The sequence below is a fragment of the Diadema setosum genome, chromosome 7, assembly GCF_964275005.1.
Source record: "Diadema setosum chromosome 7, eeDiaSeto1, whole genome shotgun sequence".
Lineage (NCBI taxonomy): Eukaryota > Metazoa > Echinodermata > Echinoidea > Diadematoida > Diadematidae > Diadema > Diadema setosum.
In genome coordinates this window covers 40,093,901-40,109,141 of record NC_092691.1, presented here as the reverse complement: position 1 = coordinate 40,109,141, position 15,241 = coordinate 40,093,901, and the positions used below count along the sequence as shown (strand labels likewise).

At 36.8% G+C, this 15,241-nt stretch overlaps 1 pseudogene; it reads left to right on the top strand.

The window, feature by feature from the left end:
- Positions 1–4,044: 4,044 nt before the first annotated feature.
- Positions 4,045–4,752, top strand: LOC140230623 (uncharacterized; annotated as a pseudogene).
- The last annotated feature ends 10,489 nt before the right edge of the window (positions 4,753–15,241 follow it).

The window sequence follows — 15,241 nt, the reverse complement described above, 5'->3', positions numbered from 1 at the left end:
GTATGGGAAGGGCAAAAACAGCAAAATTCAAAGTTAAGTAAATGCTCTGAAATTTCATTTTCCCGTACAGACGGATTGTTGTATTTACGGAAACAAAAAACCCTTTACCAATAACTTTCCTCGTTTTTGTTGTACACACTTTTAAAGTTGGAAGACTATTTATTGTATTTATCTAAAATCTTACAATATTAAATGAAAATTTAAAATGAAACAACTTATTTATCTCTCTGCTTTATCCATACTTCCACATCTTTCTTCCTATGTTTCAACAATCACATTTAATGAAGCATTCAATCACTCTCATTATGATATTTTTTTGAGAAATGTTCAAAATCTACTGACAAATTGACGTAATTCCGTTACCATAAAATTGAAAAAAGTTTTCTCCTGAACAAACTAATCACTGATTTTTTCTCCACTTATAAATTTTTTCTCTACATGTGACTCCCTGAAAAGTCACAAAACATTTTGTGAAATATCTCCTTCAGTTCTTCTGTAATTGTGGTAACGGAATTACATGGTAACGGAATTACACGCACATCTAATATGGAAGAGAATGACATATCCTACTTTCGTGCCAATATGTATGTGAACTGTTCATGAAATAGCTTCAGGGCATTATTATTGAGCTTAACAGTGTTAGTGATTGGCAGTAAAGGAGTGAAAGTTGAAATATATGTATGGTATGATACACTGACATGACTCAGCATACAGTGTAGCTGGATGCCTCTGACAGTGAGTCCTGACATCAGGGTACACGCTTGACAAGACTTCTTGTGCTGAAAGTCTCCTCCCTTCCTTCACATTTTCTCATGTACAAGAACTACAAAATGTGTACATGGAGACTGTGCTAACTGATAACTTTATAAGGTTTGCTACAGATACTCATTCTCAAATGTTAAAAATCATACTGAATTTTGAGGTATCAATTTGTATATTTTCTTGCTAAAAAGTCTCATGGTTTCATACAAAATCTAAGTATAGTGATGAGGGACTATTGAATGGGTGTGATGCAGCATAAATTGAACAAAGTTACAAAGAAGAGAAAGGACATAAAATTTATTTTATAGGAAAAGAGAGCACTGCTACTGACAGAGAGAAATGAACAGGATAATTTTTGTGAGGAAAGATCAAGAATTTAAGAGAAGGATCATACACAATGTGATAGAAGTCATTACTTGACACGGGATGCCCACTGAATGTGACACCTTTGATCTTTCTGTATGCTAAAGGCTTTATTATCACCAAGTCGATAGTCTGACCTTTTATTGAACATGTCATGTTTTCATCCTCAAGTCCTTTATCTTTAATGGTAAGTGTATGACTATGACCTTCTTTCATTTGTTTCTTAGATCTTTCCTCCACAGAGACATTATTTTGATTTTCATGCCCATTTGATAAGAGCATCTGCTACCCTTTGAAATTTTTCTTTAATCCTTTCTTTTTAAAAGGAATGAAGACAAAAACACCATTTGTGATGAACATTTACCCATTCAGTAATTGTGATACAGCTCTAAAATGTAACATTTAGTCCTATACTTTCCTATCCTAAGAAGATTTTGAATATTAAAGTCAGTGGGCTTCTGCTTCTGCCTTTACTCTTCATGTTACCATTTGCTGTACGATCCAGTTTCCTTTCATACAAGTGCCATTACAGTGTATTTTATAATTTGCTTTCAGGCAGTCAAAATACAACTTACCGCAAAAGAGAAGATGCACACTTCTTGTGAGTAAATATATGGCAACACTCAGGATGAGAAAATAGACAAAGTCAAAGAAGAAAGACAAAGACAGGAAACTTGTAGGAAAAATATAGGCCAAGTCATGATTGTGTTTCTGAAGACGTCATTTGGAAATTTTGTGTGGTCAGAAGTAAATACTAACATTATTCACAGGTTGATTAATCTAACTCTAACACAGTGAGCTGCAGATGGATAAAAGAGGCCCTCTTACCTTTCTATGAATTAACAGAATTTGGTGGACTCACTCTAATGGTTCAAAAAGTTGTAGTTTGTTATTTAAAAGTTATTTTGCTGTTTTCTATTTCCTTTTAGTTTAGTTCATTTTATTTTGGTGGGCTTAAGTAGGACTAAAGGGAATTATCAAATTATGCACTACATTATATACCAGGGGGCAACTTCAGCTATTAGTAAAATGTCACAAGTTTTTAGTGATTCATATATGCCACAACATGTAATAATGATTAAGCACTGGTGCAGTACCATAATCATATAAGAACATTTTCTTTTCTATTTATGATTGAATTGTAATTTGTTATATTTGTCATTGAACCACAACTGCATCTTTTCACTTAACAAATTAAAAGTTTCAAGCATCTTTAGTGTTCATACTTAATATTAAACATTGTGTTCAATGATGGGGCTGCACACTGTGCTCTTGCACTGTAAATTGGCACTTTATGATTTAGATTTAAATTCAGTGTCAATCCGGACAGTTTTTCATTATTTTCTTATGCATGTGCACATAATATTTATGTACAATACTTGTAAGTAATTCTCACATATTGTCAATTATTGGCATATTTAGGAAGAAGAAAACAGAGAAATCTGTCTTGCATGATATCAACAAAAGAAATACAAGAAAATTTGAGTATTGTTGACTGGATTTATAGAATTGTACTTGTGTAGGGCTATTCTAGCGTAATTCCGTTACCATGTGTCTTAGATGTCATTTACCTGCAGAGTGTGAAATTCTTAACTTGAAAGTAGACAAATTTTGATGGATGTGGTACTTAGAAGTTATGAGATCTTGATTGACATAGTTACGACTTCAAATCACAGTAGTTAGCATGAACATTTTATGTTTTTTGACAATAAAAACTCATTTGGCACCTATACACTTGTAGCAGTTCAAGGTCAAAGGCTAGAGAGTACTTCTTTAGTGGTTATATTATAGCTAAAGGCTTAAACAATCTTTATCAAGACATTTCAGAATACATGAGTACCAAGAATGTGTATTTTTTCCAGTGTATTTCAGAAGGCGTAATTCCGTTACCATTTGTGTAATTCCGTTACCACTGACTTTACAGGGAAAAAGCGTGCTGCTTGGAAAATGTGATGAAATATTTGAAAAACAATACAACTGAATTGAAGTCCACACAATCAAAGATGAAATCAGACAACAACCTACAGTGTATGTGTTATAGATTTCAGAGAAACAACTCCCAAAGTCAGAGTTGAAGTTGTGACTAAATTCTCTGGTAATTCCGTTACCATCGCACATAGACCTCCTTTGTAACCAACCAAGTGAGAACATTTAACAAATTTGTATTTGGGGTGACAGTGTGAGTACCTCTGCATCTTTTAAATGTATTAAGAGAAGGCAAAGTAATCAATCCTGTATACAGGGTGAAAGAATATGAGCCAAAATTCTCTGATTTGTAATTCCGTTACCGCGGAATTGCCCTTCTACATTCTATAGTTTGATGAATTCAAAATACATTATGATGGTATGGGAATATGTGCAATCATAATAATGTACCACCTCATACTAGTCATACTATCACAGTCGTAGCATTAGCATTTTGACAATTTGAATACAATGGGGTGATGTACCAATGTTTTTGTGACAAATGAAATATTATTTACTTCTGGTTCCACTGTGTTTTAATAGACTTGACAAATGCATGTTTCGTATACTACGTTCATGCCAAATGTCATTTTATTTTCATCTCAATTGTTGCTATTTCACTTTTTTCTTTTGCCTCTTTGTAAAATTTCTATAATGATCTTTGAACAATAGAAAGACAATGCTCTCCTTTATAAATGCCATTGGAATTGAACTGTATAAATTCCAGTTGTATACATTTTTGCAATTAGTTTCATTCCTGACAAATATTTAGAATAATTATAATTGTTGTGTAATTGAATTGTACTGTAGTCCTTCTCAAAGTATATGTATTTTTTGAACTCTGAATTAACCTTTCAGCACCAACCCCTTGCGAGATGTGTGCCACAAAAGCAGCTTCTTGCCAAAGGTGTATGAAGACACCAACCAAACACCATCTCCTGCCCCAAGCCAACAATGCCCCACCAAGCCAGCCACTACGGGGACACCAACCCAGTCAGCTCCTGCTCTACGCCAAGAGTGCTCAAGAGACAGAACATCCAAGCGTGTGACCCTCCCGCAGGAACTGGTAAATTGGATACAGGATTGCATCTGTAAATTATAATTCTTGCTCTTTTCAACTTGCACTCAAGTTCCTCAAACAGGGATTAATAAATTGAAATTTTAGTTGGTACAGTTGTATTGTAAATTTTTGTTAATGATTATTGAGCAATAGAAAAAGTGTAATGTTCTTATTTAAGATGCCACTGAACGTTAAGTCATGAAATTTAATTGTACACATTTTAAGAGTAGTCAAATGAATTATGGGCAGTAGCTTGAATGACTGTAATCCTTCTCTGGCTGTCATGTAATTGTGGTTCTTCTTGAAGAATATTTTTTAAACTCTGATTTGCCTTTCAGCACCAACCCCTTACCAGATATGTGCCACAAAAGCAGCTTCTTGCCAAAGGTGTATGAAGACACCAACCAAACACCATCTCCCCTGCCCCAAGCCAACAATGCCCCACCAAGCCAGCCACTGCATGGATACCAACCCAGTCACTGCAGGGATACCAACCCAGTCAGCTCTTGCTCAACGCCAAGAGTGCTCGAGAGATGGAACATGCCGGAAATGCTCCATTACAGCTTGTTTGTATGACCCTCCCTCAGGAACTGTTAAATTGAATGCTGTACAGGATTGCATCTGTAAATTATTATTCTAGTTAAACCCATTTGTTTGGTCAGTATAACACTCAAGGTGTATCCCCAAGTCAGTAGAATGCTCATGAAGATCAACTGCTGCCCCCTCATTCTGCTCTTAGGTTTCACAGGTTGTAATCATGCTGGGTGAGAACTGTTTGGGCAAATGCCCCAGACATGTCCCACTATTCATGTATCCAGACATCACTCAATATGGCTGCTTTTCAGTTATTCAGGAAAAAGATTCTACTTTTGCTGACTTTTTTGGGATTTACAAGAGACATTGAACAAAGAAGAAATAATGTTGCATATTTAACAAGACAATGTTGATGTAAGAAAAATAAGTGTGTGAATAAGCAGTGCAAATGTAAAAAACAGGGGCAAAATTGTGGTCCTGGTTGTACATGCAGGAATTTTACACATTTAGATAACCATGTAATTATGGAAAGTGAAGGTAGTGATAGTGACAATGTAAAATCTAGACACTGCAGATTTGTCTGAAAATGGTACAAATGTATAGCCTTGCTTGCATTGTGATCAAAGTTGCACAAACCAAGCATATGTGCATTTATACCTGTTTACAGAAACTTCTTTTTATTTCTTTTGTTTCAACAAAAAATTAAGGGGGGGGGGTGTGCGCCGGTTGCGGTCCTCCCTGGATCCGCCACTGTGAAGATGTGTCAGTCAGTTTTGATAAGTTATTTTGTCTAATGCAGTGTGTGAAGAATGTGTGTGAATAATGAACATGTATTCATCTAAGAGCAATCCTACCTCTGCATACTACTAGTATACTGATTCTTTGTTTTAGCTTTCTCGTTTAAAGCCTGTATTGTAGTTTATACATTTATGAATTATGTTATTTGCCCTAGGTTTGTGTGGCAAACTAAAGTTTTGATGGGCAGAATGTGACCAAATACCTACCCTCATCAAATTTGAAGTTCCACATACTGTAACAGTGGATATTTTCGCGCTTGGCCGGGTAAGAAGAGTTTCGCGTGATTTTAATTCCACGGAATCAAGACATCCCACACAGGAATATATGGCAAGCAAAAATATCCACATACTTTTATTTTCGCGCTAGTTTTTTGGTTGGGCAATATGCACGAAAATTTCAACAACGCGAAAATTTCCGCTTTTACAGTAATCATTCTCTTACAAAGCTTTTATGTACAGTGTGAAAAGGAAAGTACAAATACAGGTGTATCACTGAAAGTAGCTGTGTATGACAAAGGAGGTACTAAGCCTCCTTGGTATGGTATTATATTGTATGTATGATAGATACCAGGCATGCAGCCAACATTTTTAAAGACACGTATAAGATTGGGAGAGAACTGGAATAACGAAATGTTGGACATCAGATACCTCAGTCTATGAAAATGTGAGTTATATACAGCTGAGTTATTACACTGAGAAATACGCGTGTTGTCACAATCATTCCTATGACTACCACTTATGTATGATACACTTACATGCGTTGATGATCTGATTGGTTAAGCATGTACAAATTCATGTGGTTGCTATCATTATTACATCATAATAATACAAATTGATCTTGACTGCAAGTCAGCATGCTCATAAGAAACGCACAATGCCTCTACTCAGATACCACACTCGGGCATTGCCATAAGCATTCCCCATGACTACCACTTTAAAGGAAATATTCATTTTGTTTATTTTCATAATTGTTATTGTGAACCCTGAGGAAGACATTCATGTATTCTTCGAAAATTCAGCCTGAATAAATAGCGCTGTTGGACTGAAATGCATTACTACTCTACTTCGCCATCTTTCATATACTGTATAATAGTCCGTCGCTGGGGTGACAAGACCTTGTATCTGCAATTTTGGTGAAAATGACTTTTTTGGATTAAGGGTCAAATAATGGGTTAAGTGATGTCCTGTCCAAATCCCAACTGTCTTACTCCAAAAATGAAGCCACCACGGCATGTCAAAGGAAAGGCTATCCCATTCGCTACAGTGCTTTGGCCGCCATGTTTTTTGGCTCTCCTGAACCTTTGACATTTTGTAGATACGTGGTCTTGTCGCCCCAGCGACAATATATATATATATATATATATATATATATATATATATATATATATATATATATGTATATATATATATATAGCATATATATATGCTGTTCTAGCCAAATACATGTAGTACTAGTGGTACATGTGCCTTAAAAGATGTAAACAACCAACCTTGCCAACAGAAATGTTTTTTTTTTTTTGTATCACATCCTGTTTAACAAAGAGCAATAATGTGTACAATATTTTGTTAGTTTGTTATGAACTTTAGGGTAATCCGTATGATAATGAAAAGTTTTTTCCTGTCATCCTATACTGCCAAGTAGTTGAAAAGATAATGCAGAATAACTGAAGAGCGTTGTGGAAACTGGGTAGAGGAGAGAGAGAAAGAAAGAGAGAGAGATGTCCAGTTTAAGGAGGGGAAAACAAGCAAAAGTGTGAAAGTCGTGTCTTGTGGAATTTGAATGTGGATTTCAAATCAGTGTAAATTAATGAATGCTACACTGATGATTACTTTTTTCTGTTTTGATAAAAAGGCTCGAGTACACATACATGTACATCAATCTGTACAATCCATAGTAGATTTTCAGCTTTTGTTCTCTTGTCTTGCTAGCAGCTTGCTTCCATCCACCAGAGACAAAAGATGAAATGTAAAAAATAATGATAATAATAATAAAATATGAAAGATATATACATTGTATTTAAATATCTAAGAACATAACAGATCCGCAAGGAAGCCAGCTTGCTTTGACTATCGTCATTCTCTGAGTCCCATCAGTGATTAGTTACCACAGCCTATGTACCGTCTTGTCATCTGGACACTACAATGACCAATGCACCCATTCACACAAGTGTCAAGAGAAATACAAGTACACCTATGCTGGACTAGTACTACCACTGGCTGCTGCTGCTGCTGGCACTACTGGTATGGTATTACAAGTGTACTAGTACTACTAATGTACTAGTAGTCCACTACTACTATAGCTACTACAGTGTACTAGTACTACTATTAGTGCTACTACTACTACTATAGCTACTTACTACAGTGTACTGCTACTAGTTCATAACAATCATAGGCACGTATAGATCTACACGTGATACTTCTTACGGAAATACCTGCTTCTGTGGTTCACCGCAGCGAGTGTTCGGTGCAGTTACCGTTTTTGCTGCAATCGCAACACTGCAAAACGAATACTTGGGACTACACTGACGGGTTCGTGTTTGCACTCTGTATATATTCACATTCTTCTGTCGATTCCTTCATTTATTTTGATCGATTGGACTCATCAAAAGACGAGATACATACTGAAATGTGATAATAAGTGTTCAAATCAACTTCAAAATGGTTTGATGTTAGTCTATAAACAGTTAGTTTTACGTCGGGCCCGGCAAAAGCAGAAGCCGTAAGTGGAGATTCACTATGACGTCATTCATGGCAGCCTCTGCAGACGGTAATCGACCAATCACAGCACAAGGAAATCGGATTGTCTTCATTAGGGCTAGTTGACAGTGTAGTTGCTCTAGATTTTGCTGGATCCTGACCCATCTACACGAAATGACCCATAAAGAGTTACATTTTTCGATTGATTGATACATTTCCCCCCATTTCGTGATGTTTTTTTATTAACTCATTGTCTAGAAAAGTGAAATTTACCGGATGATTTTGAATTGAATTATTTTTTTTTCAACACGATTTTTGATGTGAAATTATAAAATGTTATCGCAGTCTTTTCTACTTGATATTATGATTTCTGAAAAATTCAGAATTTTGCTGATCATCTGCAAAAAAAAAAACCTGGTTTGATATCATGCACATGAAGTGAAATATCGCAGATTGAAAACCAGTCCTCGAACACGGCACGAGAGACCATTTCAAGGTCACACCGCTGCGCTGTAGAATGATTTAGACACATTTTCGCGACGCTGCCGCCTCCCTGTTCATGGTCACCTCACACCCTCGCTCATCAGAGCAACCACCAACAATGAGCACCCACTGCATGCACTTATTGTTTAGGTCAAGACATCACAAAATGAGTCAACAGTCAGGGTACATACCGTTCCGATGTGTTTAATCAAGGAGGATCAACTCCAATACAGCAGCAGTGTATGTCAATTCAAGTACAGAGCATAGCAAGAAAGAAGTACAGTAAACAGAGTATTGCAGCCAAAACAGCACCACCGTGGCAAGAGTCAGATTTCACCCCACTGCAATCCCCGAACAAACTCTTGCAAGTGCACATCACTAAACTTTATACTGACCTGACACTGGGTCAGGCACACACACACTCATGACCCGTGTACTTTAACACATGACCTATGCCTACAGTACAGTACACACTCCAGCGCACACTCCAGTGCACAACCCTGGACTGATCCATTACAGTGAGAGGGGTGCTCTAGGCAATTTTGTGACAATATGAAATATTTTGACTTTTTTTTTTGTAATCCAAAGAAAAAAATATTTTGAATAAAAAATTAATAAATAATAGTTCTTGACTCAAGTCTAAACTTCGTGCGTCTTCTTCATCAGTGAAAAATATTCATCAATGAATGATACACGCCAAAAAAAATCAAAATAACAACAACATCTTGCAGTTACCCCGCAGTTGCCCATGGATACGACGCATAAATAATCAGCTGTTTGCTGATTCATTCCTACTAACCGGGGGGCCAAAACCCTACAACAGAGGTCGAGTTGCACTCTCTCTAGAAACTAAGTAGACCATGCTTATTTTCAAGTTTTTATTGTAACAAACAACATTCCACTGGTCTACCTCGAAAAATTTGTTGCAAAAGCCTCCAAATCCAAGATGGCGTCCAAAATGGTCGCCATATTTACTGAATTTGTTATTTGAATGATAGAATTCGACAGAAACATCAGATTTCAACAAATGTGATGTCATATGAAAGAGAATAAAATTTTCTACAAGTTGATACCATTTTTGTGGGTTATTGTGATAACTGGATTGATATTAAGGAAAAAACACTAATATTTTGATATTTTTCTGAAAAAAGGAAAATCATGAAAATGCTTGATTCAGCATAAATCAGAGAATGACTATAGGATTATCTTGAAACGTTTCAGGAATTTTGTTTGACATAATTTATCATTAATATTTGGAGAAAATTAGGGGGCAGTACCGCTTTTTGTTCAGGAGTAATAATGTCTCAAACTTGAAAACTCACTTTGTAAAAATGGGCACTTTAGTTGTGACAAGACCTTGTTGGTCATAAAAGACGTCTGCGCGTGTCCAGACTACTACACGCACCACTGGCACTGGCGCGTGTAGCAGTGCCAGTGGTGCGTGTAGTAGTCTTGGCAAGCGCAGACTCTTGCTTTGACAAACAAGGGTTTGTGCCTGCAAACTAACTTTTCGTACCAAGTGGTAGCTCAGGTGACGCTGGTCGCTATTATTTCAAAGTAGATTGTTCAGAAGCAGATGAGATGAAGCAAAGAAAAAATATTGTTTATTCAAATAGAGGTAGTAGCTTGAAACTTGGCACCAATTTTGTTATAGATAGTTAAAAGGACAAGTTCACCCTCATAGACATGCGGGTTGAGTTAATGCAGCAATATTAGTAGAACACATAAACAGACAATCTGTTAAAAAAAATTATGAATTTTTGAAGTTTCTTCTTAGCCATGGCTGGATGGAAAGACTATTATAGCTTGTGATGTCACATGAGTACAACGATACAAAGAAAGAATAAAGAAAATTCAACATATTTCCATTTTTCTCGCATAACAAAAGAACACACGACTTCTCTCTTTCAGAAGGCAGGGAGAATAGTATTACCCTTAACATACGTCAGTCGCAAGTCGAAGAAATGTGCACTTTATTTAAAAAGTAAAGTTTTGTGACATTCTCGTTTTATTTTCCTTATATAGTTGTACGCATGTGACATCATACACTGTAGTAGTCTTCTCTTCCAGCAGTGACTTCGCAGATTCTTAAAATATTCACTACTTTTGAACGGATTGTCCAATTTTCCTCAAACTTTCACTGATGTGTTCGACTAATATTGCTGCATTCTCTCAATCCTTATGTATATGAAGGTGGACTTGTCCTTTAGGGCAGAATTCAGATCAACCACACACACACACACAAAAAAAAAAATCAAGATGACAGCCATCAAAGTTGACATAGTTTGTTGCGCCAAATTAAATGCATTATCATGATTTTCATATAATTTTGTCTGTTGTGCTATCTATTTATATGTTTTTACATATTTCAAACATTGTAATGCTATTTCAAACCGTGTTAGGTTTTTATGGAGACATTTTTAAGACCAGTGATATTCTACTCTCCAAAAAAGAGAAAAAATCGAGTGGAAGTATTCACTTTTGAAGGGGTGAATAACAGAAAACAGTGAATTTAGAGTGAAATTGGAGTGAATTTTGAGTACAAATGTTCATTTTCACTCATTTTAGAGTGACCTTAGGGACCACTCGTCATTCTTCGAGTGATCCCTGAGGTCACTCTAAAATGAATGAAAATGAACATTTTCACTCTCGAGTGATTCTGATATCTACTATGGGAAAGCATCTAACAGTGGCCTAAGTTCAGATCAATTGTGACACTATAACCAACATGAAATCAGCCGAAAAACAATGTAAGAAAAATCTAATAACAGTAAATACAGTTTCAGCATGCTTATTTGTAATGTGAATATACACCACGAAAAATAAATTTAGACAGTTTTATTCGAAAAATATAATGAAAAATGATTTCGCACAAGACATTTAAAAGCAAATTAGAGAAATTGCCGCCATGTCGGATTTTCGGGGGGGGGGGTGGGATCAGAAGGGCGTTCAAGGACATCTACTATATACGAATCTACGGACATTATTACACATAGTACCATCAATATTCACGTTTCTACAACAGCAGAGTAGCATACAAGTAAAAAAAACATATCTTTGATACAGAAGCATTTCTTTTTCATCAAAGATTGGTCCTTACCCCAAAATGAGTTCCACTGGAATGAGTTCCACCCCCCCCCCCCCCAAAAAAAAGACCCTCAATATGGTTTACACTTATATAATATTGACTGGCCCTGAGGGAGGTACCAGAAAATATTGCAGAAACTGAAAGCATATTGCCCGAGTCGAAGACGAGAGCAATATGTTTTCAGTGCGGGCAATATTTATCTGGTACCTCCCGAAAGAAAGGCCAGTCAATATCATAATTATTACCTACCCCCTAGGTAAATTGAGAAAATAATTATGATACAGATCAAGCCACATTTGACTACCTGTAGACCATCAACATGTTGAATAATTGCAAAATTGTTCATCAGTGTATCATTCAACTCCAACAAGATACATGTAGTTGTAACAGGCAAACTTCAAACTTCTGAACGTTCTTACACTTTATTTTTACTTCTCTGTTTAAAGTTTGAGAGTTGTAAAACTGATGATTACTGTGCAATCACTGATCACAAATGGACTAGTGCCTAGTGCTGCTGTAAGTGGTCGACCTTGTATAAGTTGATTTATCAGCGTTCTTCTGCGGTGCGTGTAACTGACACCCTGGACGTCCTGGAATGTTTTCTTAGGGAGGTGGGGAGAGAGATTCCACTCTTTCTCTTCCCATCTCCCCAAACCGGAAGATTGCACTGTTTGCACATACTGTTACTGTTACCATGGAGCTACTTGGTAGCTCCATGCTGTTACCATGGAGGTAGTGCTGTTACGCAGCGACGTGGCGAAAAGCATATTGACTGCTGACCTTTAACCCTGCAAAATAACAACTCCTGACCTTTAACCCTGCAAAATAACAACCGGAATTGCCTGGCAAAACTCCCTCGTATAGGTAATAATATACAATATCGTTCGGATGTATAGAAACATATATAAGCAATATACGATGATTGAAAAATATATGAAATCATAAATTGAGATTTAACTTTGACGCAACACACATAATGTATTGTTTTTCCATTGGGACAGATATCACATTCGATTTATATGTGCAGGTTGGTTGTATCACAAAACATTCTACCATGTATAAAAAAGACTAAAACATTCGAAGATATCACCATTTCTTTACAAGAAACCATAACATGATAACTGTTGACAGCTAAGTATAAAACACCCAGTTCTTATCAGATCTATTTAATATATCTAATAATATTTGCATTGATTATACTGATTTAAGTTTGTACATTAGTTGTTCTATCCCTAACTCACAGTTTAGAACTAGTTTGAGGAATTAACTAAAGGTGGGTTTTGGTTTTACGTGCACTATGGTAAATAATGCCTTGAACGACAACCTCAATCAATATTACTGCCATCTTGAATTTTGTGCGGATACTATTTTTGTCGCTAAATATGACACATTGGCAAAATTTGTGCCAAATTCCAAGCTCCTATCTCTTTTTGGAAAATACTTTTTGTTCAATGTTTTCTAAGGATTTACTGCCTGATGTGTTTAAAGATTATTTTATTTGTAATAACAAAGTTAATTTGTATAGAACTAGAAACTCTGATAAATTGTATGTACCATTTTACCGTCTTAGCCTGTCAAGAAAGTCACTAAGGTATACAGGCCCAAAAACATGGAACTCAGTTACCCCCAGTTTGAAATTATGCCCCACCATTTCATCATTCAAAAGACAGTTTAAGTTAAGTTGATTAATGCGTACCGGTATTGTTCATAGAACTGTACTGTGTCTATACAGTGCACTGGCTGATTCTCGGCATGTGTTGTTATGTGTTTTCTATTCGGGCGCCTGCTCGGTGACCTACGCCCCGGCGCGCTGGTGGGGTGCGCGCGCCGGGGTGGGGGTCGCCCGGCGGCCGCCTCGGGTGGGGGATGTAGAGTGCAGGTTGGGAATCGCGCGCGTGCCTGTGGTGATTATGATCGGAGCCTTCTACATTCATTGTACAATGTATTACAATTATTCTTTTACACCGTACTCAGTACATGTATCGTAATGGAGAGCTCTGATCATGTTGGAAGTGGTGCGCCCTCAGTGGCGGGGCGCGGCTCACGATATTGCTTGGCATATGTACACACTGAAGAATCACGATTATACAGCTGCACACTATATTCAATGATACTCGGTATTATGATGATATGTATTTTTTTTGTCTTTGTCGATTTTTATAGAATATTATATGCTCAAACCATATATATATTTCTTAAATTGCATTCAATGATAATTCTTGCCCATTTTTTTGTCCCACCCTTTTTATGGTTTTTTGGTATGTCATGGTTCCTTCCTTTTGGATGTGCCTTTTTTTCTTTTCTTTTTTTTCGTCTTCTTCTTCTTGTTCCTATTTATTGCAAATCCAGTTTTTTCTATGCGACTCATGATTTATGTAACAATGTACAACGACATACAGTTTTAATATTGTATATTTGCTCAAAGTTCAAAGTTCAAAGTTCAAAGTTTATTTCATTTTTCACAAAAACATATGTTTCACTTCATTTAGTAACAGAAAATAAGGTAAGTAGAACATAGTGTAATAAAAAGAGTATAACAATTGAGGACGTAAAGTAATCATACATTGTATTGCAAGAAAGAAACATAAGTGATCAAAGCGAAATACATGTATACCATTGTTTTAAATGCGAAAAATGGAGGGACCCACTAAAAAGACAGAGCTTGTAGTATGTGGGTCCCTCTGGAGAGGAACATCAACGAAAAGACGAGACATGAAACTCGTCACACTGACGAGTTAGGTGATACGCCTGGGGTCATCAGATGTCGGTCATCTGTGATCGACAAAGAAAAGAATGTGATATAGGCACCTTGAAGTTGTATTGAGCGTGCATGCAAAACGGTTTCTCTAACCACTCGGCCACGGGACATCCACGGAAACGGTAAGGCCGAAAAAAAAAAATGTATAGATATTACAGGGGGAAAAAGTCAATGCCCACTCAACAATCGTGGCCGCGTGAACATGTATTGCATTGCTAGAAGGAAATGCGGCCTTGTAACGACTGAGGGGTCGCTGTGCCATTTCTGGCAATTTCGGAAAAATACGTCCCGCAGACATAAAACCTATAATCGGCTGATTTTGATACCTTGCCTTTAATCACAATTTTCAGTGTGATGACGTCATCAAAGTACAAAACAATGACATGGACTTGAAAGACAATTGCTCAAAGTACAACACCTCCGTTGTCGTCATTACATACTATTTGACAGAGTCAGGATGCAACATTCTGCAGCAGTCGAAGCAATGTGGTCTCCAACACAAAACAGAGGGATATTGTGTGTGTGTGTGTGTGTCTGTGTGTGTGTATAGGTGCGTTTATATACGAATGTGATTTCTACATGGACGATATATGTAATACAAAATTGAAGAAAAAAAAAGTAAAAAAGCTAGGTATTTTGTTTCGTGATCTTGTGGGGTTCGAACCCGCACGTGTGCAACCTCACGTCTCTGAGACGTCGCCTTTAACCACTCGGCCATACGTCTCGACGAGAAA